The sequence below is a fragment of the Hibiscus syriacus genome, unplaced genomic scaffold, assembly GCF_006381635.1.
Source record: "Hibiscus syriacus cultivar Baekdansim isolate YM2019G1 unplaced genomic scaffold, ASM638163v2 tig00110186_pilon, whole genome shotgun sequence".
Classification (NCBI taxonomy): Eukaryota; Viridiplantae; Streptophyta; class Magnoliopsida; order Malvales; family Malvaceae; genus Hibiscus; species Hibiscus syriacus.
Window position 1 is genome coordinate 177,019 of NW_024062617.1, and position 25,561 is coordinate 202,579.

At 32.6% G+C, this 25,561-nt stretch overlaps 1 long non-coding RNA gene and 1 pseudogene across 1 annotated transcript; both read right to left on the minus strand.

Annotated features, from left to right (window-relative positions):
* Positions 1 to 996: 996 nt before the first annotated feature.
* On the minus strand, positions 997 to 5,216 carry LOC120217265 (annotated as a pseudogene).
* A 19,168-nt stretch (positions 5,217 to 24,384) lies between these two features.
* On the minus strand, positions 24,385 to 25,232 carry LOC120217252. The gene is made up of 3 exons (XR_005525138.1): positions 25,031 to 25,232; positions 24,654 to 24,946; positions 24,385 to 24,420 (listed from the first exon to the last, which is right to left on the minus strand). It is a non-coding gene; the product is annotated as an uncharacterized LOC120217252 (long non-coding RNA).
* Positions 25,233 to 25,561: the final 329 nt, after the last annotated feature.

Below are 25,561 nucleotides of genomic sequence, written 5' to 3' on the forward strand. Positions count from 1 at the left end.
GACAATTACCTGATTAGCACTGTCAAAGAAGGGCAATAGCCCTTCAGATCTTATCAACTGTATGATCTGCTCCCGTTGTTTAACTATTGGATCAACACCCATTGGGTTATGAGCACAGGCATGAAGAAGCACTACAGCTCCAGCAGGTACATCACCAAGAATTTAAAACCAAAAGCAAGCAATAAAAGGGAAAACGCATATTAGAGATTGTGATTTAAGTTATACTTGGATCAACATGAAAGTTCGTAATGTCAATAAATACGTGTGTTCACATCTCAAAGATTTAGGATCATAGTACAGTTTCGGGTAAACTACATATTTAATACTTAAATTATTAGCTTCGGCCAGTTTTAGTATTTAAACTTTCATATTGTTCAAAATTTAATGTTAAATTTTGAAAGGGTACTAAAATGAAACAAAAATTAAACTTTAAGTATGGTTTTGAAAGTTTAAATATTAAAATGAACCAAAACTGATAGTTTAAGTATTAAATGCATAATTTACCCAAAAATTTATTTGCCCCTATTTATACTTTTCTCATTAAGTTTTTTATTTTTAATATTTTTCATAAATCGTATCAATAGGAAACTTGTCATTTTATTTGGAGTAATCAACAATTATGCCTTCAAAGTTTATTCATGATGATCATGCTTGGAAGGGCATCTTTTATAGATCTTTGTTTCGTCCCACACTGGCAAAGATCTTTCTAATATACTCAATAAATCACCAATTTAGTGTTATTTAAATTAATAAAACCAACCCAATCGGTGAAATAATCAATATTATAATAAATCATCAAATAAACAATACAAAAAAGGTAAAACTTAGGAAAAATATGTTAATTAACAATTCTATTATTTTACTCGTGTTATCAGGTTACATGCCCTGGGCTTTTGTCTTGGATTATATAACATAAAAGAACGAAAATACAAAATAAAATTAAAAATTAAAAATAGACCATATCTCCTTCCAACTTATTACAAAGAGATTTGTTTCCTATGTGCATTTCGAATTCGCTCCGGGCATCTCTTTGCTCGCACCTTTCACTCCGAGTAAATTCAAACAGGCTGACTGAGATGCAAGTTGAGTTCTACCACCAAAACCTAAAGGATGAATCATGGGGGGAATACGGATAATTAGGCACTAACATCAATCAATAACCAGGATATTGTTTTGGTAATTTGAATTCTTGTGTTTCGATAATCAGACACGATTGGTTACCTCGATAGAAGGCATTATGACAGAGACGTGAAGGTCTTTGCAGTCGTTAACAGCTTCCATCATGGTGATGCAATGAGAGCTCTCGATGTTTTGAGCCGGATCTTGGCCAGTAGCTATGTAGACTGCAGACACAATGTTACCGGCATGAGCGTTGAATCCACCCAGAGCTCCAGCCATGGCTGAGCCAATAAGGTTCTTAAGCATGTTAAGCTCCACGAGAGATTCCACACTTGTCTTCAAGACCTTCCTCACCACATCACCTGGAATGATGGCTTTACAGACAACAGATTTGCCTAGTCCTTCGATCCAATTTACCGCAGCCAGTTTTTTGTCTGAACAAAAGTTTCCTACATGAACAAATTCATAACATTCAGTAATCGAAGTCGAGCGGTAAATAGATATATAACATAAATATTGCAAGTCTATGAAAAAAAAGAAACTCACCAGAGATGCCAATGACATCCATGTCAGGGAAATCTGTTTGAAGGAAATCCAAAACATTTTGGACTCCCTTGGAAACCATGTTCATCCCAATGGCATCACCGGTACTGCAAGTGAATCTCATGTACAGATTTTTCCCTGCAATTGCACACTTGATACCTTGAAGCCTACCAAATCTACTTGATCTGCAACCACCAAAAAAATCCAAAACTTTCAATAAACCATTACAGATATTAGCTTGAATTGTAAATCAATCTATCCGGAATTCAAAAAAGGTCAAAACGAATGTAACCCCCTAGACCCGGCCTATGCGTTTCGACTAAGTCTAGTGGATCACATTATGATTATTAAAGACATTTTTCGAAACCGTTATTCCATCAATATAAAATCACATTATAAATAACATGAAATTATAAATAAATTATACTATCAAAATCCAACTCGTAAATATAGTACCAATAAATAATAATTTAATTTAAAACATGTCTTCAAATTCAATATCACAATAAACCGAGCAGTATTAGCAAAAGAGTTATCATTATAAAATCCGATATTTTAAAATAAGGTCCATGTCACCAAAATAAAGTCAACTTGCCAGATAAAAACATTACAATCTGATTTACTTCAAGAGATATGTTGATCCTCCAAGTGCTCGAACCAAGGTATCTAACCAACAGTATCTGAAAGGGGAAAACATTTTCAAAAGGTGAGCTAGGCTCAGTGTGTCCCAACATTTCCATAAAATCACAATAGGTACAAATCATAGTCCAGTAATCTCACAAATTCGTAAAAGAGTTTAACTTTTTGAAAATCATAGTTTAAACCCTTTTCTGGTACACCATCAGTAGTTCCCAAAATTATTTTCCATATAGCTTACTTTATGCACATAGCAAAAAGAAAGCCGACTTAAGGATAGGCTCTGAAGCTTGTATCCTTAAGCCCAAGTCAATAAGTCCATATAGTTTACCCTAAGCACACAGCAAAGGAAAGCCGACCTAATGAAACATCTTGGGGCCCTCAAGAGTCACATTAGGCCCAGTTAGCTTGATCAGAGCTATTCCATCGTAATTCAATTCCAAAATTCAATTGCACCGTGACATAAATTCCATAAATCCAAAAACATGGTAATCATATACCATTTCAAAACAAAAATTAGATAGCAGCCATATTCCATAAATTGTCACATTAAATCGGTGCATCAATAAAACAATAACCAATGAATTCGGTGTACCACATATTAAAACCAATAAAACAGTTCAGTAATAAGTAGGGAACACACCTCGACAATAGATTCAAATAACAAATCTACTGATTGCTGGTTTCACCACGCTCTGCTAAAGTTTTCGAACGGGTGAATACTGGTACACGTGGTTTAACTGATCTAGAAGAGCTGGGTCGAGCTGTCGAACGATCCGGAGAGTCTCTTGTACCTTCAAACAATAATATTTATCAGTCCCAAATCCTATTTAATTGTTCAAAGCTAAACTTCTTAAGTATATAAGCATTTTTCGGGTTTGACTATCAATTTGAGGTATTTCGAGTCTGAATTTGGCCAAACGGATTGCGGAATCAGAATCAGGGCGTCAAAAAACATAAAGTATGACTTTCCGAAAATTCAAATTCTTGGTCAAAGTCAAAGTCAACCACTTTGACCGTAGATTTGGAGACCTTCGGATTCGAATTTGACAAAACAGACCACGGAAACGGATTCGGCACGTCGAAAACTATCAGGATAGGTATACTCGGAAAAGATTAACGGTCGTTTAATGCTCGGTCAAAGCCATTTTAAGTTTTGGTCAAAGAAAGTCAACGGTCAACGGTCGGGTCGGGTCAGACCGGTCAAACCAGTTCAGACCGGTCAAACCGGTTCGAACCAGTTGAAACCGGTCAGAACCGGTTGAAAACCGGTTAAACCGGTTTCCAGCAGCCACTCGCCCTGCGGCGGCGCGTGTGGCGCGTGAGGCGTCCTTCGGGGCCCTAAAAATCCCGAAAAAATTTCTAAAAATTATTTTGAGCGATTTCGAGATACTTACAACGATCGGTTCAAAATTTTGAACGGCAGAGAGCTCGATTTCAAATCGGCCGAATCTTTGACTGCACCACCTCCTCACGCGCCGCCGTCTACGGCGGACAAGGTTGACACCGGTGAACTCGGAACGGCACAAGGAACACGATGGTGCGGGAGGTGTCGTAAACGGAGCAACGATCAGCGGTGAATTTAAGATTTCCTCGGCGATAGAGCTAACAAAACCGTCGCTACTTTGACTAGAAATTCCCGACGTTTGGCCGTGTTTCGTTTCAATTAATTTTAAGGGTTTGTTCATCGCTCGATGATGAACACAACGGTGGTTTCAAAACAACGATCGGAATTCGGACGGCGTCGGAATCGACTTTGGAAGTTGTGTGCGTGAGGAATGATTTGTGAAATTGATTTCTGTTTTTCAAAACAGAAATCACGCATATAACAATTGCCTGCCGACACTCCAAGGTTAAATTCAGGGCTTGGTCCCTGAATTTTCTTTAACTTTAAAACAAGCTCCAAGTTTTAAAATCTTTCAAAATTTTCGCCAAATTTTCACGATTAAACCCTCCAATTTTAATTAAATATTATTTTGAAAATCGGGTTGTTACAACGAACCTGTTGAAAACAACAAATAAGGTCTCGAAGTTATTGGGATCCGAACCGTACAACCGGGGCTCTAGTCATTCCATCTTTCAACAGAACACAAGTAACTCAACCAGACAAATGAATAGCCTTGCATCCCCTATTAGTGCTGGCCACCAAGCATCTTGCCATAGGAACAGAGAACTCTCTTCCATTAAGCAACAGAGGGCCAGCATTCCCACGGGAATCTGCATGTACCCGACCGGCATCTCGCAACACTGACCTAAAACCGACTCGTAATTGAACCCCTCCAAGGGCAATCCAGACAACGAGTTCCCGATTAATCTCTGCAACGCCTCACGCCTGATTGCAGCCGCTCTCTTGCAGTCACCTAGTTTCAATTCCAACGAATAAGAAGGGGTTGTTCCCGCCACTACGGATTTAATTATCTCCTCGTCTTCCTCCGTTAAAACTGTCACAGGCTTTTCATCGAACACTTTCTGGGCAGTTACGATGGGTGCCTGAGGAGCCAGCGAGAGCTTTCCACAAGGGACTTTACGGGCATCTTCTTTACAAAGCAAAACTTTATTTTCCTCTTCATCGTCCTCGGAAATCCAAACGTCAGGGGAAGGTCGGAAAACCAAAGACTGAACAAAGTTAATCGCGAAGAACCCTAAAAGGTAAATGAACGATACTACAAAGGCGATAATCGTGACGATCTCAGAAAAGGTGACGACGTGGCGAGGCGTAGAGGTACGGATCTTTTCACGTCAATGGGAAAGAATGAAGTAAACCACCGAGAAGAAAAGGGTAAAAAAGTAGCATTCGTCAGGTGCAAAGGAAGCGGCAATGCATCGGAGGCTGTAGCGGGATCTTCATCTAAAGAAACAGTCTTCGTCGGCTTTAGTGCTTGAACGGGTTTAGCTGAAGAAAACCGGGTAGCCTTCATTTCGGGTGTTTACGGCGGCGGAAGCGGTAGTCCGGAGGAAGCGAAGGAGAAAACCCAAACAACTGAGACTCGACTCAGCTTTTTTAAACAGATTATGATTCGGGTTCGGGTTCGAATTTGAGATGCAGTAAGGGGATGTTGTATTTATAACATTGTGAGGAAGTGCGCGTGATAAAAGGCGCGTGAAGGGAAGAGGGGACAATGTTCCGCACGTGTTAATGTATTACCTTTATGACTTAATAAAACATTAAGAGAAGAGTCAAAGAAATAATTTTTAAGGCAGCGTTTGAGGTTAGGGTTGTAAAAAGCTGATCCGACCTGTAAAATTAACTGAAATCGATTCGAATTAAAATTATTTTTATCATGTGCTGTAGCGAACCGAAACTGACTCGATTCGGAATTGGTGTTTACTTGAATTTTAGTTGGACCTAGAAATTGTGGATCTGAACCCGACCTGCACCTGACCTGAGAATGACTTGAACCTGAATTGAACCGAAAAAATGATACTCGAACTCGACTTGCATCCGAATGATATGAACTCGAATCCGATATTGACTTGGTAAATAACTGGTATTACCCGACATGTTTTCAACCTGACCTGTTTTTAACATGACATGTAAATGATCCGACTTGTTATTGACATGATCTGATATTTACCCGACTTACATTTACCTGAGTTATATATTACCATGGACGAAATTAAAATATTTTAATAAAATTATGAGTTTTTGAATTTATGATATAATTAAAAAATTAATATGATTATTTTTAAATGTTATAATAAAATATTTATTATGATAATTAAATTAATAAATAGACATATTATATAAAATTATTTAATAAAATTATTTAAATAGAAATTATATAAAACATAATTAATAAAAATATTGGCATTGAATAATGATTAAATGTAAATTAATATAGTTTAGTTTATGTAAATTATATAGTTTAATTTATGTAAAGAAAAAATAATATTAATAATATAAGTATTTATTATGTAATTTTTATTTGACCCAGCAATCAACAATGGCAATTGAAAATATATTAATGCAAATCAACAATCAACAATAATTGAAAATTGAAAACTGAAACACACCACATGAAAAGTGAAGATTAGTTCCCGCCCTTAATATTTTTTGAGAATAAGTTCCCGCCCTTAAAGATTAGTTCCCGCCCTTAATATAAATTATATATTATAATTAATATTAATACAATTAATATTAACTTATATTAATATAATATAGTTTATAATTTGTAATTAATATTAATATAAAATATAGTCTATAAAATTAATATTAATATAAACTATATTTTATAAATTATATAGTATAGTTTATAAATTATAGTTAATATAATTTATATTAATATAGTATATAGTTTATAAACTATATACTATATTAATATAAATTACAGTTAAGATAATTAACATTAATATAAACTATATAGTACATTAATATAAATTATAGTTTATAAATTATATACTATAAGTTATAAAGTATAAACTATATAGTACACTAATATAAACTATTGTTTATAAACTATAGGTTACATATATAGTTTATATAACATATAAATAGATTGTATATATACATATAATATAGGTTATATATATATATATAGTTTATATATACTATATATAGTTTATACATACATGTACTATAAGTTACGTATATAGTTTATATGTATACATATACTATATGTTACATATACTAACTATTGTATATAGACTATAGATTAATGTTACATATATAATTTATATAATATATTGTTTATATAAACTATATATGAATTATCAAATGTGTCTATACATATATAGTTTAGGGTTTAGGATATAGGGTTTAGGGTTTAGGATTTATGGTTTAGGGTTTAGGGTTTCTATAAACTATATAATTTATTACTTTATATAGTTTATGCATAGTGTTTTTATAAATTCTATAAGTAATTTACTTTATATAGTGTCTGTTGTTTGTGAGTACTAAAAATGAGTGCGGATATATATACAAGTATACACAATCGAACAAGTAATACAATGATAAGTGAGTATCGTCTCCACAGGGATTGGGGGAAATCAAATAAGTTTGCCAATGCACTTTAATATGTCACCTAAGTAAAGTTAGTGATGGTATATACAAATGATAATGTTGTGGCAAAATGAAATGATTGATGTGGAAATGAAACGATGGTAATGTGGTAGCAAATGGATATGTCGTGGCAAAATAGATTGTGTTTAGTGCAAACAAATGGAAATGTCAAGGCAAAATGGAATGTAAATATGCGAGTTGATTAATAGGATTTTGTCTTTCTCACACGACAAGCTACTATGAAAGTAAGTGATAGGAGTTACTAAGGAAAATCTAAGTCTACTTCTTCGAATGGTCTTTCTTCTATGCCTAGTCTGCCCGACAGAGTCTACTAAGGTGCCCTATGCTATCTCTAGTAAGGGACTCGACAGATTAAAGATGCCATGGAAAAACTGATTGGTGTAACAGTGATCCTATTGGTCTAGATAACAGGATATGTCTTGGCAATACCTTTTTGCGGCAACATTAACATCTAACTTATCGTTTATGCATAACTCCTTTTAGTCGAATGAAATCCTAACCTTATATCTAAGGTGGATTAGGCCTAGTTACTATCTAGAACCCCTTGTTTATGTGGTTCCTCCCTAGTTTCTCTCGAACACTAAGGATTCGTTATCTTGATATACTCTCGAACCCAAAGAATCTCCTAAGGAACGACTACTCTCGTAGCTCCTACAACATTAAAGCACTACACTTCATAGACAAAACATATTATAGCATAAAGAAACAACCATTTATTGAAATAAAGCTTAAACATCCAAAATGAACTCCCACCAAATAGGATTAGTTCATAGTGGGGTTCGAAATAAGCAAGCACAAAGCAAGTTTATCCGTTCCTTACAACCCAAGTGATAAAATATGAAAATAGAGAACTAAGGGAATGAGGAAAAGCCTTTGGCGTGCACTGTCAGAGCTTTCCTTGGCCACCATAAACTGTTCCCAGCAAAGTAGCTCCTCTCGAATGCCTAGAACACCACTCCCTCAGGCTTGTCACAGAGAAATGCCACGACAAGTAGGATTGACAGAGAAAAGTAGGACATTCTCTCTCTAACTTTTAAGCTCAAATCAATATGGAACCCCAAGTCTTCTTTAATATGACTTCATCCTCTATTTATAGGGGAAAATTAACCCTAGGACTTGGTGTTGACTTTCCTAGGATACCCCCAAACCATGTTTAAATTCCTTGAGGATCAGGCAGAGCTGGATATGATCCAGCCTTGATTGCTGGCTGAGTACCTGGCATGATCCCGCTACAGAGGCCCAAGGACAGGCAGGATCTGCAGGGCAGACGGCGTGGTCAACAGGATCGGCTGTAGCAGCGCTGATCCCTCCAGGCGAATATTCGAGACAGATTTCTCGTGAAAGTGGGGGACAACTGGCTTCAAAAATATATTCTTTCACTTTGTACGCTTTCGAAATGCCAATCTAACTTGGCATTTTAATTTTGCTTAGCAGTCTCCTTATGTCACGGCATTTCCTTTTCTTTTTTCCTTGCTCTCAATCTTTGCATATCATTAGACAAACACCTTTCTCATAAAGTAGCACCGCTTTAAAAATAAAATGTCGCGGCAAACCGAATTCCACCACATGCAACTAAATGCATCTACATAGTCCTAAATGAGCTCTTAAACATTCAATAACTTAAGTGAAAAGGTCCCAAAATGTGACCTTTTTACGGAGTTATCATATAGTTTTTATATATATTCAAATGAGTTTATTCAAAAAAAAATATTCACACGAGTGGCAGGAATTTAAAGGTGGGAATTGGCAAATTTTGATTTTATAATTGACAAATTTATAGGTGGGAAAACTTTTGAGGGAATTTTGGGAATTTCGGGTATGGCAGGAAGGTTTAATGCCCAATGAAATGGATTGGGTTAATTAGGCCTTCAATCCTTCATCAATCAATTTTTTTTAATTTTGTTATTTAATTTTTGATTTTTTTTCATTTCAGTTATGGTTTAATTGTAAATCATTTATTGAATTTTTCATTCAATACAATTTAGCCATGTATATAATTCTAATTATTTTTAATTTTCTCTTCTTTCTTTAATGTCCATAATTATTAAATGTTAATGTTAATTTTAGAATCTTCTATTTTAGTCTCTTATGTTTAATGATATATATATATATATGTGTTATATATATACATAGTTTATATATACTATACATATTTTATATATACATGTATTATAAGCTACATATATAGTTTAGGGTTTAGGGTTTAGGGTTTACAGTTTACGATTTAAAGTTTAGAGGTTAGGACTTAGGGATTGATTTAGGGTTTAGAGGTTAGGACTTAGGGATTGATTTAGGGTTTAAAGTTTCTATAAACTATATATTTTATTACTTTATATAGTTTATGCATAGTGTTTCTATAAACTATAATATATATATATATATATATATATTAGTTATACATACATATATATACTATATTAATATAAATTATAGTTTATAAACTATATACTTTTTATAGCTTATACATGTATAGTTTATATACATAGTTTATATATATAGTTCATATAAACATAATTTATATACATATAACTTATAATAATTATATAGTTTATAATATAAACTTATATTATATATATATATATATTATAATTTTTTCAATTTTTTAATTGAATGAAATTTACTATATTTTTCATTATTTCTTCACATTTTGCATTTATTTCAATTTCATCCTTTTGTTTTTTAATTTATTTCAATTTTAAGTCTTTTACTTTTATATATATTCAATTTAGTCCTTAAATTTATATTTGCATCTTTATTTGGCCCATTGTTAGTTGTTATTTATATTTGTGTAACTGGGCCATAACTTTTTAAATGGGTATACTTTAGCCCTTTTTTATATTAATTTAAACCTCACATTTTAAATTTATTTCGATTTGGTCCCTTACCTACGTGTATTATTTAATTTACATTTTAAAATTTTATTTGTAATTTTACATTTCTTCAATTTTGTCCTTAAATTTATATTTTTTACAAAATTGATCCATGAATATTTTTTTTAATTTACTCGAAATCATATACAATTACAACTTGCAATTCAACAATCACGAAAGATGATAAAATAATTAATCCAAAAATAAAAATGACATGACCTGAACTCAATCTGTATTAGGTAAACATTCGACCTGAATTTTATCTGTCAATGATGTGACCCGATCTGAATGAGATCCGAATGAAGTTCACCTGAACCTAAATTAACCTGGTCTTTATTTACTTCGGACATGAACTGTTTTGACCTGAACTGACATCGATCCGAACTGAAAATGACATGACCTGAACCCGATCTGGATCTGGCGTCAAATCAACCTGAAAATGACCCTGACTGATTTGACCTGTACCCTACCTGATCCGAGTCAAACCATCAAATTAACCTGACTTGACATGTACCCGATTTTACCCGACCTGTCAAGATCCGACTGAAACCTGTCCGATTATCTGATTTTACAGCCTTATTTGGGGCAATGCTTTGTCTGCACCTTCCCTGGATATTTTTCATTTTCGTTTTGATCTTTCAGTTTTTTCCCATACACTGTTATTTTTGTATTTTCTGTCATTTATTTATATTTTATTAATCTTTTAATTATTCCTAAATTTGTATCATTTTTCATTAAGTCTTGAAATAATCATAAATTTATAACCTCGATGACGATTTAAGAATATATTTTTAGGACAGATACACATATATTAATAACAAAAAAATTTCATATGAGGATAGACAACTTAAATCAAATGAACAACTAACTGTTAGATTTCAGTTATTCAGTTAGTTAGGTTGTTATTAATTTGTTAATATGTTACTTAGATTAATAATTGCTAGTGGTTGTATATAAATACATTAGCTTTGTAAACCATTATTATGATGAATAAAATAGATGAAGCACATTTCCTGTAAAATTCCCTTTTAACATGGTATCATGACTCAGTCGATCTGCTTCCCGTGAATTCGTTTTTCTCAGTCAAAATTAATTTAGGGTTTTTTCTTCCCTTTTTTCCTCTTTGGTTGCCATGGAAAATTTTATCATTGATTTCAATCACCCATTGTTCTTGCATGCCTCTGATGCACCTGGTTTTCTTCTTGTCTCGCATCAACTTCTCGGCATCGAAAATTATGGTGTATGGAGTAGATATATGAAGATTGCTCTGCTTACAAAGAACAAGTTAGGTTTGTCACTGGTGATTGTCGGAAAGAAGATTTTGACGAATCATTACATTCACAATGGGAGAGAATCAATGCTCTCGTATTATCATGGATCCTCAATACGGTGAGTAAAGAGCTCTATGCTGGCATCATTTTCGCATCCAGTGTTGCTTTAGTTTGGCAAGACATGAAGGAAAGATTTGATAAGATTGATGGATCTCGGACGTTCTTCCTTCATCGTGAAATTGTGCTCCTAACTCAAGGTGATTATACAATTTCAGCCTATTTTATCGCTTAAAATTACTTTGGGATGAGTATGATGCTTTGGTTCTGATTTCTTCTTGCGGTTGTGTTCTTTTACAACGCACCTCTGCTAACCACACTCAACAGAAATTGTTTCAATTTCTCATGGGTCTCAATGAGATGTATGTTGCTGTGCGAAGTCAGATCCTGCTTATGCAACCATTGTCATCTGTAATTCATGTGTACTTGATGCTTGTACAGGAAGAATCGCATAGGGTTCACTTTTCTGTTCTTTCTCTGATTTCTGAAGTTTCTGTTATGTACTCTAATTCTGTTGTGTATAGTGATAAAAATAAGTTTTCTGGTGTGTGTGATCACTGTAATATTTGAGGGCATAAACGTGAGAATTGTTATAGGCTAATTGGATTTCCTGCTGATTTCAAGTTCTCCAAGAAGAAATGATTCAGGTGGCTTTGGCTTCTAGTCGATCTGCTCTTGGTTCTCACAATCAGGCTAGTCCTAAGTCATAACAAGATGCTGCTTCCACTGTTCCTGTGTTCACATGCGCTCAGTACAATCAAATCCTTAACCTCTTGAACAAAGAACCTTCTGTGGATCCAACAATAAATCTTGCAGGTATTGATTCTGTCAATACTAGTTTTACTAATCTTTCTTTCAACTGGATATTAGATACATATGCTACTGACCATATGTTATCTGATTTTCAAAGGTTAATCTCTTCTATTCCATGTACCTCAGACTCTAGGTTTGTACATTTACATAATGGTCAATTAGCTTCTATCACACATATAGGTTCTTTTTGCCTTAACCAGGATCATTCCCTTACAAATGTCTTGTTTGTTCCTAAATTTTCTCATAACATCCTATCTGTTTCCAAATTAACCAAAGAATTTAATTGCAGTGTTTCTTTTTACCTTGACTTTTGCATATTACAGGACCTCTCCACTGGAAGGATGAAGGGGATTGGAAGAGAGTCTAGCGGGCTGTATTTTTTTGATTCATCTACTTTTGGTTCTGGTATTTCTTTTATTTCTTATTATAATTCTTTTTTAATATACACCAGCCTCTGGTTCGTCTACTTGTATGAGTCTTTCAATTGTTAATAATACTAAGCTTTGGCATGCTCGTTTAGGGAATTCTTCTTTATCCAGATTACATAAAATACCATACTTACAGTCTTACAAGTTTCATACTGACTATATCCATAAGTGTTTTGTTTGTCATCTTGCTAAACATTCTAGGTTACCCTTTCCACACAGTATTTTTAGAGCATCTAAACCCTTTGATTTAATACATATTGACCTATGGGGCTTATAGGATTTCTACTTATAGTGGTTATAAGTCTTTTATAACCATTGTTGATGATCACACAAGGATGTCTTGGATTTTCCTGTTGAGGCTTAAGAGTGATGCAATCCTCTCTTTAAAACATTTCTTTGCTTATGTGAAAAACCATTTTTCAGTCACAATTAAGTTAATTATAAGTGACAATGGTTCTGAATTCTTTGCCACTGAGTGTTCTTTTTTTCTTCATTGGGCATTGTTCATCAAAGTTCATGTGTTCATACTTCTCAGCAAAATGGTATTGCTGAAAGAAAACATAAGCATTTACTAGAGGTAGCTAGAGCTCTCAAATTTCATTCCCAAGTCCCTGTTAAATTTTGGGGAGAATGTGTCAACACAACCTGTTACATAATTAATAGGTTGACTTCTTCCTCTTTAGCTGGCAAAAGCCATTTTGAACTCCTTCATGCTAAACCACCTAATCTTTCTCATATAAGAGTTTTTGGGTGTTTATGCTATGCCACTCAACCAAAATACAAAGACAAATTCTCTTCAAAAGCAATACCTTCCATCTTCATGGGCTATTCTGCAACTCAAAAAGGATACCTCTTGTTTAATCTTGAAAAATAAACATTCTTTGTTAATAGAGATGTAAAGTTTCATGAGGACATTTTCCCTTTTCATTTTCCTATTTCTTCATCTTCATTATTTTTCCCTGTTCAAGATGTTTTTGATTCAGATTTTCTGGTCATGCCTTTTCACTCTACTCAGCCCAATTCTTCATTGAGTCATTCTTCTTCTATACTTTCTGTTTCTTCATATCGGTCTGCATCACCTCAAGCTTTAACAAATGTTTCTGATCTACCTCAACCTCAACTTCAACCTATTATTTCTGATGATTCTTTATCAAGTAACATTCTTATTCCTCCTAGACAGTCTACTAGGGTAAAAAAAACAGCCTGTTTGGTTACATAATTATGTGCAGTCCTATTAATCTTCATCTATTCCAGGTATTTATCCCATTTCTAATTTTCTTTCTTATTCTCATCTCCCTATTAAAACTCAACTTTTTCTTTCTTCTATTTCTCATTTGGTTGAACCTAAGACTTATAAAGAATCCATTCAAAATCCTGTCTGGATTAAAGCCATGAATGAGGAGATTTTAGCTTTGGAATCAAATAATACATGGTCATTGGTTTCCCTGCCATCTGATAAGACTCCTATTGGAAGTAAGTGGGTGTACCGAATCAAATACAATTTGAATGGGGAAGTAGAAAGGTTTAAAGCTCGTCTTGTTACTAAAGGGTATACTCAAAAACAAAGAGTTGATTATCTTGAGACCTTCTCTCATGTAGCAAAGATGGTCACTGTCAGGGCAGTTCTTGCTCTTGCTTCTATTCATTATTGGCCTCTTTTTCAGATGGATGTTTATAATGCATTCCTCCAAGGTGATTTAGTTGAGGAGGTATACATGTCCTAGCCTGAAGGTTTTTGCAATCAGGGGGAGACCAGGGTGTGCAGACTGCAAAAATCATTGTATGGATTAAAGCAGGCTTCAAGACAATGAAACATGAAGCTGACACAGGCACTTCTAATGGTAGGTTATTCTCAAAGCAAATTTGATTATTCATTGTTTACTAAATCACAAGGAAGCAAAATAGTCATAATGCTCATATATGTGGATGATCTTTTGATAACTGGAAATGACAATGGTTTAATTGAAGAACTCAAAGGAATTTTGAACAGAAATTTAAAGATGAAGGATCTTGGTGAACTAAGGTATTTTCTTGGTTTGGAAATATTGAGATCAGAAAAATGAATAGTTATAAATAAAAGGAAGTATGCCTTGGAATTAATTGAAGAAACTGGACTATGGGGTGCTAGGTCTGCTGCAACACCTTTGGAATAAAATAAAAGGTTGACTTCAGAATATCCAATTGATAATTCAGAATATGAATTGCTAAAAGACAAGACAAGCTATCATAAGTTGATTGGAAAGTTAATTTACCTTACTAATACAAGACCTGACATTGCTTATTCAGTGCAATTACTAAGTCAATTCATCCAGCAACCAAAGAAATCACATTTTGAAGCAGCTTTGAGGGTGGTTAGATATATTAAAGACAATCCATGTCAAGAAGTGTTACTGAGTGCAGAAAGTCGTTGCCAACTTCAAGCTTTTTGTGACTCTGATTGGGCAACTTGCCCAACGACTAGAAGATCAGTGGAAGGTTTTTATATAAAACTGGGAGACTCTTTGTTGTCTTGGAAATCCAAGAAACAAAACACAATTGCAAGGTCATCTGCTGAGGCAGAATACTTTAGTATGGCAGTGACTGCTGCAGAAATAGTTTGGTTAACAGGTTTGTTAAGTGAACTCGGGTTCAAAAACATATGACCAATAAAGTTGATGTGTGACAACAAGGCAGCTCTTCAAATAGCAGCAAATCCAGTTTTTCATGAAAGAACAAAGTACATTGAAATTGATTGCCATTTTGTTCGAGAGAAAATTCAAGAAAGAATGATTGAAACTGAGAATGTGAAGACAACAGATCAACAGACAAACATTTTGACAAAAGCCTTGGGAGTTCAACAACATGAATACTTGATTTCCAAGTTGGGGTTAATTGACATCTTTAACCACCAACTTGATGGGGAGTGTTAGATTTCAGTTATTTAGTTAGTTAGGCAGTTATTAATCAGTTAATATGTTAGTTAGATTAATAACTGCTAGTGGTTGTATATAAATACCTTAGCTTTGTAAACTATTATTATGATGAATAAAATAGATGAAGCACCTTTCCTGTAAAATTCCCTTTTAACACTAACATAGAAAAATTTAAGTTCTAAAGTGGACACGTACTCACCTGACTTGTACATACATTCGTCACCATAGACCGTAATATGATTTTTTTGTCAAATTAATCATTACATTTCTTATTAATTTAGAATAAGTATAAGGTAATATATGTTTAAAGATAACTCTCAACATTTTAACATTGAATGTTCACACCCTAACATTTATATATTTATTTTTATTATGTATGTGTTTAAAATATTATATATTTATATAAAATTTTATACATTATTATGTTATAAAAATTCCACATGTTGGTAATTTTAGTATTACGTAATAAGATTTGAGCTGCTTACCACCTTTGTATGAGAAAAAATAATAATATGATATAGACGATAGAATCGAAGGTTTTTTTTTCTTTTCAAAATAATAAGCAATATGATAACTATTCATCACCATGTGCTGAAGCCTTGGACTGCATGACCAAGTTTTCTTCATAAAAAATCTATATAAATTAAACTAGGGTAAATTACACATTTAATATCTAAACTATCAATTTTGATCTGTTTTAATATTGGATTTTTCAGTTTTTTCGAAATCACACCTAATATTTAGTTTTCATTTTAGTACCTGCCGTTAAAAACTTAATGCTTTTTGTACATAAATTATCAGTTTTGGTCAGTTTAGGTACTAAAACTTTCAAAAAAAAATTAAATCTTAAATTTTGAATGGGATACTAAAATGAAACAAAAATTAAAGTTTTCAATGACATGATACTAAAATGAAATAAAAATTAAACTTTAGGTATGATTTTGAAAAAAATAAAAGTTTAGATACTAAAGCATACTAAAAATGATAGTTTAGATACTAAACACGTAATTTACCCATTAGACTATTGCTTTCGTATTTATATATATGTGCAGGCATGGTCAGGCCAACCAAACTAGAAAATTTTAACTTTATATTATATTTTTTAAATATCCCAGTTATTAATTTTCATAGCAGAATATTAACGGTTATATTGTCATGTTTTAGACCATTATTACATGCATAAAATTAGGTTAGAGTTCGGGAAAAACATGCATCTTCAATGAAGAACTCCATTAATAAAACTGGGACAGAGTCGAAGACATGAAATTTATTACAAGTGTTCAGTTCTACAGAAATGCAGTTGGAAGAAACAAGTTATTTCCAGACAGGCAGAACTTTGCATTCAATAAGAATGCATGCAGGCAGGCAGCAGTGGAACTTGATTATAGAGTTTGAAGGGGTCAACTTAAAATTTTAAAAAGTTTAGAGGTTTAAATTAAAAATTTTAAAACATGTGAAGGGTTTAGTTTACATTTTTCAAAAAAAAAACTGGGGTCTAACTAAATTTTTTGAAAATTTGACAGACTGAATGAGATTTTTTAAAAATTAAGGGAAGGGTTTAATAAAAAAACATTCAAAAAATTAAAGTTTAGTCTAAATTTCTAAAAATTTTGTGGGGACCAAATTAAATTTTTTGACAAATTTTAAAATATAACATATAATTTTTTTTGAAACATAACATATAATTTGTTGATTTCATAGAAAAATGATAGTTAATATAATCAAATCAGTTTGAACATCATAATAATTATATTAACCCACCCTATACATGAGGAAAATAATCTAATTAAGATTAATATTTGATTTATCCACATTGTGATATCATAGTCTAGATTGATCAATATCATATTAATAATTTGCTTAATTATTAAGATATCAAGTTGATTTAAGTATTTTCTAAAATTCAAATATAATTAAAAAATATATAAACTCAAGTATAAATTTATATAAAAGCCCTAATTTGAGGTCCTTAGTCGACGTGTGATGCAGTGGCGTATCATGGCCCAGGTAGGCCTAGGCCATGGCTCATCCTATGCCAAAAATAGGGTAAATTACCTTTTAGTAATCCACCGATTATTTAGATTTTGTTTTGGTCATCTGACTATTATTTATTTTAAATCATACCTAACATTACATTTTAGTAACTTGTCTTTAAAAAACTAACGATAATGTTAACGTGTCATTGTAAGATAATTTCACATCAATATTGAAAAATAATTACAATTGTCATGTTAGTATTATTATTATTGATTTTTTGCTTTTGAAAAAGAATTATAGTTAAATGACCAAAACATAGATTAAGTAATAGATGAGCTAGCAAAAACGTAGTTTACCCTAAATAAAAATATGTATGAATTATGTTAGGAAAGTTAATACATATTGCTCCCCTTAGTATAATTATATATAGACAGGCGGGCGTAATCATTCCCTTAAAAATTTAAAATTATCATATATTTTAAAATTTTAAGTATTTTTTTATTGAAATTCTATTTTCGTTTCCCGAAATTTTATAAGTTTGTTATTTTTTAAATTTTAAAAAATCATCCTACTAACCTAAAATCATGTGTTCATCCGCATCACTATTGATATATATATATATATATAGTGTTGAATGCAAGATTTGTCCGGGGTGGGCACATGCCTATCTAGAATCCGATTTGTTTGTATTAGTTGTCCATTTTATTATTAATGTCCATCTTAAAATTTCATTTGTGTACATTTCATGCGAAAAAATTCTATTATTAATATATTTGATCCACTCTTAAAAGTACTTTTAGATCCGTCACTATACATATATTACTACATTTTATTCGTATGTTACATTTATGTGTATATAGAAATATATATTTAAATACGATACTCAACTTCATGCATGCATATTTAAGCACCGAAAAGAATGCAGATTGTCTTGACTGAATTTGCAAATGCACGAGGTAAGGCAGCTTAATTATTCCTTAAGTTATATTTAATATTTCATAGTCCAACCATGTGTTTAATATAGACTCGAACCTTATATTTCAATATATCAAAAGTACTCTATATTTATGTGTATATTGTTTTCATCATACATGTGTTGGTTAAAACATCATGATTATGGTATTAAAAGTAGTAATCCTTGATGAAGATACATAATTTCATGTTGGGGGAAGGCGTCTTGTTTAATGCTAGATGTTGAAGGTAACTGCCCTAAAGCAAAAATTATAATTAAATAACCATTTTCCCTTTGTAATACTAAATTATAACCCTAAACTATTATTACATAATTATTACATTGACTTTTTTTTTCTGTTGTAGACTTTCTTCCAAAGAAAAAAATTATTATTTTATTTGTTTAGTCCTTTGAAGTAACTTTAACCTTACAGGCTCTATTTCGGAAGATAGCAGCTGCATTACCTGGAATGAAAACACTTTATTCGACAAAGCAAGAAGACATGGTGGATGTCAATCTTAAGTCAAGCAACACAAATGCATCTCAGTTGCCGCAAGAGTCTGGAGGATGCGCCTGCTAGTGCCCCAATCATTCATCCCAACACAGCTTTTAAACCAGAAAAAAAAAAAGTTGTGCTTCCATGATCCTACTAAGTGTATGTAAAAGAAAAGGAATTTTTCTTTGTCGAATATTTGAGCATATAACTTGAGAGAGAAGATTTGATATGGTAGTTAGGCTAGTCCCAAAGTCCTAACCAGTCCTATATGGGTAGGGTCCTTGTGATCTCAAGCAATTATGCCAATTTGATTTTGCTAAGGGTTTTTTGTTCTTTTTTAAAATTAATAGTGGATTTGCTTTGCTCTTGACTATGTAAAGAATATACATTAAGCGACGAGTGTGTGGCCTTCTTCAAATGTAGCATTTTTGATGAATCGTTCTGAAGGCAAAAACAGATCTCTTTTTATTCATCCACATCGTCTGGTTTTTAGCTTACTGCAGTTCACGATGAAGATCACATTGGGCTTTTCCTTTTAAACTCAACTTTTGCTGCTAATTTAAAGCACATAAGCCTAATTCGTGGGCTATTTTTTTTTTCTTTTGCGCTTTGTAGAATATTAGATTTCCTCAAAGTTCCCTTTTGCAATTATTAGATTTCCTGGAATAAATGTTTGATTGAAAGGAAAACTATACAAATAAATAAAAAGGGAATTTAGGAAGAACAAAAGAAATTGTTTCTGAAATTTTATTGAGTAATGACTTAAGTTTGATACATAGTACCAACTGTTTAACTAACCAGATATGTTTTTATTTTAATATATTTACTGTTTCTGGAATTTCATCTTTATGATATATTTATTATTTTGTTTTAATATATTATATAATTTATATCATGTAAAAATTAAGTCTGGTCTATGAAATCAAGTTTGGTTTATAGAGCTTCTTTGGATCCCACGAGAATGCCACATGATGGTTGATTGACTAACGAAAATGCTCATTCTTAACCCCTATCGAGTTTTATTGCTTGACTCTGTACAATCCAACATCCAACCGCTTGTTTCGAGAGATATATCAAGACCTTCGTATTATAGGTGTACTCGTATGTAAATAATTGACTTGACGTCACCTTCCAATTAAAAAAGTCTTGTATAAAAGAGTAAAATTTTTATTAAAATAAAAATAAACGATTATTAAATACTAGTAAATTAAAAATATTTTTTTAAAAATAATATGAGCTAACCAAAAAGATATTAGAGAAAATTTGAGTCACATATCTTAGATCAAATTAGATTAAATAAATATGATGTGTGTTAATTTTATACACAAATTCAAATCGAATCCAATTAGACTCAACCTATAAACACTTCTATATGTAACAAAAGTAAAGTTTACCTATCAATGTGATCAACTATGAAAATTGACGAGTTTAAAATCATTTTCTTGAAATTTTGTGAATCTTGTGGACTCATATTGCTTGATTATATATATATATATAAAACTTGATATATTAATAATTTTATATTATTTTTAAATTATTAACTATTTGACAGTGAAAGTGTAACTACCCTTACAGTATATGGTTTTCAGACCTGAGACATTTAGGGTTAACAACCATCCCTTTAACTATTGAGCTAAATTGGTTTGTACCATATATTATTATTTTTTAATATTGTAGTAATTTAATTGATTAACCCACTTATTTATTTAAAAAAAAAAAGTAACCATTAGTATACTTTTGTCATTTTCATGTCATTACTTTGTATTAGTTCTAATTTACCATATATTTTACACAAATAATTTGTTATCTCCATTTCATTAATACAAAGAATGTCGAGTTTGAGTTGTGTATTGGATTAATAACATAATCATCATACATATTCTGTAACCCCCTCAGACCGATGCGGGTAGCCCGATCCGATATGGAGTGTCACATTAGGGCCACCGGAGCAATCCACTGTAAAAATAGCGGAAAATTTAAAACTTTTCTTAAAACATGTAAAATCATAAAATGATTTATTATTATTTAGAAATGAAACAGGTTTTTTAAACTCAAATATAAAACAAAATACAATCCACTTGCCCCCTAATCTCATGAACCATACTCTGCAAGTAACGCCGGAAGAACTCCATTACTGATGTTGATAGTTGTACTGAAACAATTCCTTTAACATGCAATGGTGAGGAATAGAGTGAGCTTCGAAAAGCTCAGTAATACAAAACTACCAGATGATGCTACATGACATGTAGATAAACGGAAAGCCTTAATTTCCTTATTGAATCAAACGTATACCAATTGCGGAATAATCTGGGGTTCCATTAGTAGTTCATAAGAAACCTTTCATACAGTCACATTTTCTTGAGATCGAATAGGATGTCTAGTGTGTTCCATCAGTACGATAAAATCATAATAGGTACACTAGTCAAATGATAGTTTAGTAAAATCTCATAAACCATACTGTAGTGGAGCTTTTTAAACTCGTATTTTAAAACCATCTTACAAAGATTTAACCTAAAGGAACATCTTAGGGTCTGAGAGCCTACCCAAGAAAGTTTAGGGCCACGGGGCCTACCTAAGAACACATCTTAGGGCTGCGGGCCTACCCGAGAATGATCTCAGGGCCGCAGAGCCTACCTAAGAGTCACATTAGGTCCATAAAAATTTTCCAGCTTGATCAAAGATGTACTTTACAAATCTGTATCTCCAAGATACAATTTATACAATAATACAAATCCATAAGCCATCACCGTTAAAGTCGGTGTATCCATAAAACAGTAACCATAAATTTCAATGTACCATATGTTAAAACAATAAAACAATTTTTTTCAAAATATAAGGAACACACTAAAGAATCCAAATATTTTTCAGATACATTTTGTAGTTATCAGTATGGATAACATGAACTTGTGCAATTTGATCGGATTCTAGGAATAAGATCTTATTGAAGAGAATTGATTTTTAACCGATCTAATCAGACATTTCAGATTGATACTTTAGAATTCCACTAAGTTTCCATGTGCATCAGGAAAACGTTCAGGAACCTTTATACATAATAATTCTAAATTCAGATTTACTGCGAGTGATTCCATTACCCAAACAATCAGGGGTATTCAAAAATATACTTTGAATTTATAGGATTTCAGCCCAATTGAACCAATTGAGGTATTTAGAATCTTTTCCTTCTGCGTTACTTGCGTTTTCAAACATGACCGAAGTGATTTTAGATGAAAATATAGAATCGAAGATTTAAGTCATTTACAATCTATGACTATCGATCGTATTATCCAACAACTCGAGTTACACAACTCCCAAACTGATGCATGTCAACAAGTCAATTCATTATCCTTCCAGTGTATTCACTCTTTAATACCATAATGCAGATCCATAGATCATCCCCATAATCATCGTTGAATAGATCTTCCAACGATCTTTATTTTATTTCCACGTTTTAACGATATCAGGAAATATGAACGTACTTGATTCATGGTTCATAACCCATAAGGAAAATTCATCATGTAAGTTCAACAGTGTTTCCAAACTCATCCAATCACCTATTTAATCCTCAGTCATTGAGGTTACTTAGTTCATTTAGTAAGCAAGTATATCCTTGTTACTTTAGAGTTTTCTAGAATAATTCAGACGTTCATGAATTTCAAATACATGTACTTCCTTTAAGTTCAATTTAGTCATATAATAAAGTCATTCTGGTTTTCGTGGTTGATTTGTCTCACGAATACCCACTTATTAGTACGATATGCACTCTAGAGTTGAGCTGAAGCAAGTACTTCCAGAATTATCATCGATCCAAATATGAGAATGCTAACAAACATTCAAGTGGTACTTATATCATTCAGGTAATGATATAGCACTAGCGTTGGTTGATCACTTAAGCTGCGTTCTATAACTTTTACTGGTAGCACAACATCCATGTTTATTTGGATATCTTAATTAATCCATGACATTTACTTAGTCTAGGACATAAGGGTATATTGGTTTTTTTTATGCTCAATGATCTTCCATACATTTCAAAGCTTGATGATATTCATTCATTCCTGGCTTGGTGATATTCTTTAATCATTTCCATTACAGGGGTATTTTGGTTATCTCACAGATCTAGAATATTTCAATCATTTCCTTCTGTCCGGTCTTATTATTTAATTCAAACATATCATTTATGTTAGTCCCTTCGAGCTATTCTGACAAAATATCACCATCGATAAATTATTATTCTTCATGTACTTACTTATCGGAGATTTCCAGGTTAAATGCCTTCTCAGATGTTACTAACGGATTATCAGAAATTTTCCATACAAAAATAGGATCTCAATAATCAAATCAATAATTTATCAGTTTAAAAACAAATTCTCATGTTATTTCCTCATTCCGAGTCAACTTGGACTATTTTTACCTCTCAAGGGCATTTTTGTAATTTTTAACCAGATAATTTCGGTATTAACTCTTAACGAAAATAATTATACTTTAGAGATCAAAATGGTTAATTGCTTTCCCGAACATTCTTTGATCTCGAAATGATTCCTTAACAAACTTCTAGTATCTTGTATAAACCCTTTTGGGGTTAAAAATCAGTTATCCAAATTTTCTAAGCAAACCTAGCATTTCTTTTGCACATCTGTAATTTTATCAGATCAATATGTATTTTCAGAGTTATTAACCAACTTCCAGGAACAATTATTGTCATCTTACAACATAAGGGTATTTTCGTAATTTTATCCTACCGGAGTATTCTCATAATTTCCCATCCAAGTACCTTTAACATTTGATTATATGCTACAAATCCATGATAATACCTTTATCGCTAATCACAGAACTCATAATTTAATTCTAACAATCCATCCATTTCTTATCAATCATCTGAGCCATATTCATTTACCGAATTTTTACTGTATTTGAATCGTGTGTAGAACTTCATTAATTACTCATATGAGACCAAACATTTCCATTCATGCATTTACTAATACCAACATGTTCCATAAAGCATGAAAAGGTAGTAATATATTGCCTCGATTTCCATTCCATACTGATCGACCATATAAATTCCATTCGAACGCCCTCGATCTTGAAATCATCCTCCAATAATTCCTCATATGCATATCAACAGGAATTATATAAAAAAACGAAGCTTAATTACGAAAAACGGATCGAATCGGGTGATTAATCAGTCAAAACAGCTTACCGGGTTCGAATTTGGAAAACGGACTTCGGATTCAGATTCAGGACGTCAACAAAACCCAAAATATTACTCCTGAAATCCAACTCACCAACTTGATTTCTAGCTTCCAATCTTTTTCTAACGAACACGGACAATCTATCATACAAATACGACTTCAAATAATTTTCCTCGCCATAAAAATAACTTATTAGAATCTAATTAATAATTTGGGGACCCAATTGTTAAAACTAAAAACTTTAGGAGTCAATATAATTTTTAATTACTAAGATTAGGGACTAAATCGATCTTAATAAAATCATTATGCTATAATCATAACAATATAAAAGCTAAGAAACAAGGTTGAGCTTTTAACAACTTGGATGGCTTACCTTGCAATTTCTCCTTCTCACTTTAATAACAACCCCAAAAATCACGTGCACCCTCTTTTTTTTTTCTTTCCAAAGCCATGTACACTGCCATTCATTCATTTCACACTTCATTTTAACGCAGCTTTCGCCAATTCTCATTTTTTTTTCAAGTCGTTCTCTGAAGGTAAACAAAGAACCTTCATCTGCGACAAGCGAAAACCGGTGACCACCGTGTCGACCGCCGTCTCCGATCACCGTTCAAGACATAAAATACATCGTTCGAACCACCTCATGCTAATCGTCACGAATCCGACCTCCAATCATCCAAAAACATCATTAATCGTTGTAGATCTAGTGAAAACCATGAGATTTTCTTGAAGTAAAACATGTCGATATACCTCCGATGATCGTCCAATGGTGCAAAAGTTCTCTCTGCTAACTCAAGATGAGAAACCTTAGAGTCTTCTTCTATATTCTTCTCTTTTTTTAAAATGAGCTGAAAGGCCTCCAACATCGCATCTATGTTCATGGTTGCATGTCTGGACTTCATAGACTTCATTTCATCAAGTGCAGCAAGGATGTCCATCTCTTATTGAGTGGCCTTAGGTGTCCGAAAAGGATTGAACCTAACACACCTAACTAATTATCACTACCAGCCAATATACATGAGACCTTAATAATTATAATAATTGGGGTGTTACATATTCAATTAGCAGAATTAGTTGAATGAAAACTCTTTGGACATTTATGAATTGAGACAAGGTGATGAGATCCAACTTCAAGGCATCATTTTGTTAACAAATTGAACCACCTCTTGTCGGTAGGACAAAGGAACTATACTCTAGGTTTAGCCTGTTCCAACTTTTTTACTCTGGGTGAAAATAGCCACCGTCCCTCTGTGAGCCAACGGTTTTTACAACTAAAAACCA